Source organism: Heloderma suspectum, chromosome 1 (assembly GCF_057233095.1).
Source record: "Heloderma suspectum isolate Gila_16-S chromosome 1, 16-S_ref, whole genome shotgun sequence".
In the NCBI taxonomy this organism is placed as follows: domain Eukaryota; kingdom Metazoa; phylum Chordata; class Lepidosauria; order Squamata; family Helodermatidae; genus Heloderma; species Heloderma suspectum.
Genome location: NC_139458.1, coordinates 221,416,000 through 221,419,261, shown reverse-complemented (window position 1 = coordinate 221,419,261; position 3,262 = coordinate 221,416,000).

Sequence of the window (3,262 nt, the reverse complement as noted above, 5' to 3'; positions counted from 1 at the left end):
AATGTGTTTCTTCAAGGGCAATCTTATATGTCCAAATTCTGAAACCAGGCTAAAATATGTTATTTATATATTTCAATTATTTATATTCCACCTTCCAGGATACAAATCCTATCAACACAGTTGACAAATAAACATAATATTACAATAAACAATATTCACAAATGTTTAAATAAACTAAATAAAGAAATCATCAGGATCCTTCCCATAGGGCAGTTGGTGGAATATGGGCCCTGAGGACAGGGAGTCCAGCCCGACCAGGAGCAGGTATCTGGTGTTTCCTCATCTATCTGACTCTCCCTCTCTCCTGAAATTCTGCCCAGAGGGCAGATGACCCTCTAGGTGAGGAGGCAGAGCCTTGCTGAGGCAGGCCCTGAGGCCTCCTTCATCTTCCTCTCTGTCCTGGAATTCTTCCCACAGGAAGAGCACTGCCTTTCTTGCATGAAGGAGCCTACTGTTCTGAAATGCATTGGGCGGCAATAAATTTTCATTGTTGCCCCTTTTGAGTATAAATATTCAAAACACCAACTCAGTCCCTGCCCAAAGGCTTATAATATAAAAACAGGCTTTCTCTTTAATAATATGACTTCAGTCAGATCAGCTACAGGGATCACCAACATCGTACAAAGAGAAAACTGAAGGTTAAGAGGGTGAGTAAAAGTTCATGTTTTTTTGTTTATATAATCAGAGATAACTCAAGCCCTGTGTAGACAGTTACAATGTGTACCAATGAACTTATGTTGGGAGGGTGGGGGACTGGAATCACTCTTGCCCAGGAGCCTACAGACATGGGTTCCCTATGTGTGATCTTTACCCTCCATTTTTTGCAGTGTACAGGTCATACAATCATAGAATCATAGAATAGTAGGGTTGGAAGGGGCCTACAAGGCCATCGAGTCCAACCCTCTGCTCAATGCAGGAATCCAAGTCAGAGCATCCATGACAGATGGCTGTCCAGCCTCGTCTTGAACGCCTCCAGTGCAGGAGAGCCCACCACCTCCCTAGGGAATGGGTTCCATTGTCGCATTGCTCTAACAGTCAGGAGGTTTTTCCTGATGTTCAGCCGGAATCTGGCTTCCTGTAACTTGAGCCCATTATTCCGTGTCCTGTGCTCTGGGATGATCAAGAAGAGATCCTGGCCTTCCTCTCTGTGACAACCTTTCAAGGACTTGAAGAGCGCTATCATAACTACCTTCAGTCTTCTCTTCTCAAGGCTAAACATGCCCAGTTCTTTCAGTCTCTCTTCATAGGGCTGTTTCCAGTCGCCTGATCATCTTTGTTGCCCTCCTCTGAACCCTCTCCAGTTTGTCTGCATCCTTCTTAAAGTGTGGTGCCCAGAACTGGACACAGTACTCCAGATGAGGCCTAACCAGTGCTGAGTAGAGGGGAACTAGTACTTCCCAGGATTTGGAAGCTATGCTTCTATTAATGCAGCCCAAAATAGCATTTGCGTTTTTTGCAGCCACATCACATTGTTGGCTCATATTCAGCTTGTGATCGACAACAGTTCCAAGATCCTTCTCGCTTGTAGTGTTGTTGAGCCATGTATCCCCCATCTTGTAACTGTGCATTTGGTTTCTTTTTCCTAGGTGCAGAACTTGGCATTTATCCCTATTAAATGTCATTCTGTTGTTTTCTGCCCAGTGCTCCAGTCTATCCAGATCACTTTGAATTTTGTTTCTGTCTTCCAAAGTAATAGCTATCCCGCCCAATTTTGTGTCATCTGCAAATTTGATCAGCATTCCCTGCACCTCCTCCTCCAAGTCATTAATAAAAATGTTGACAAGCACTGGGCCCAGGACTGAGCCCTGCAGTACCCCACTCGTTACCTCTCCTCAGTCTGAGAAGGTCCCATTGATAAGCACTCTTTGAGTCCGATTCTGTAGCCAACTGTGGATCCACCAGATGGTTGTTTCATCTAGCCCACTTTGAGCTAGTTTGCTCATCAGGATATCATGGGGCACTTTGTCGAAAGCTTTGCTGAAGTCAAGGTATATGATGTCTACAGCATTCCCACGGTCCACAAGGGAGGTTACTTGATCAAAAAATGAGATCAGATTTGTCTGGCAGGACTTGTTTTTGACAAATCCATGTTGGCTTCGAGTAATCACGGCATTGTTTTCAAGGTGCTTCCAATTGGATTGCTTTATCATCTGCTCCAGAATTTTCCCCGGGATTGATGTCAGACTGATTGGTCTGTAATTCCCAGGTTCCTCCTTTTTACCCTTTTTGAAGATAGGGACAACATTAGCCCTCCTCCAGTCATCTGGCACTTCCCCTGTCCTCCATCATTTCTCAAAGAGAATAGACAGCGGTTCTGAGAGTTCTTCTGCCAGTTCCTTTATTACTCTAGGATGCAGTTCATCTGGCCCTGGAGATTGGAACTCATTCAAAGTAATTAGGTGTTCCTTGACCATTTGCCTATCAATCTCAAGCTGCAATCCTGCCCCTTCAGCCTGTACTTCGCCTTTGCCAGGGGGGTCATAGACCCTCTTTTGGGAGAAGACTGAGCCAAAGTAGGAATTGAACACCTCTGCCTTTTCTTTGTCATCTGTTATCGTTTTGCCATCCTTATTTAATAGCTGAACAACCATGTCTTTGCTCTGCCTTTTACTATGCACGTAGCTGAAGAAAGCCTTTTTGTTGTTTTTAGCATCCCTCGCTAACCTCAGCTCGTTCTCAGCTTTAGCCTTCCTGACGCCATCCCCACAATTCTGTGCTACCTGCCTGTACTCTTCCTTTGTTACTTGGCCTTCTTTCCACTTCCTTTATGTGTCGTTTTTTGTTTTCAGGTCATCCCTAAGCTTTTTGTGAAGCCACATTGGCTTCTTTTGTTGTCTTCCGCCTTTTCTTCTTGTTGGAATTGTTTGTGATTGTGCCTTGAGAATTTCCTTTTTTAAAAGCTCCCACCCATCTTGGACTCCTTTTCTCATTAGCATCGCTTGCCATGGGACCTTGCTGATCATTGTTCTGAGTTTATTAAAATCAGCTTTCCTAAAATCCAGGGTACGCGTTTGACTACACTCAGCTTTTGCTTCCCTAGAACCAAGAACTCAAGTATAACATGGTCGCTTTCCCCCAGAGTTCCCGTAACTGCTCCTTGATCCACTAAGTCATCTCTGTTGGTTAGGATCAAGTCAAGGATAGCCAATCCTCTAGTTCCTTCCTCTACTTTCTGTAGGAGGAAGTTGTCTGCCACACAAGTCAGGAATTTCCTGGAGGGGCCATGTTTTGCAGAATTTGTCTCCCAACAAATATTGGGGAA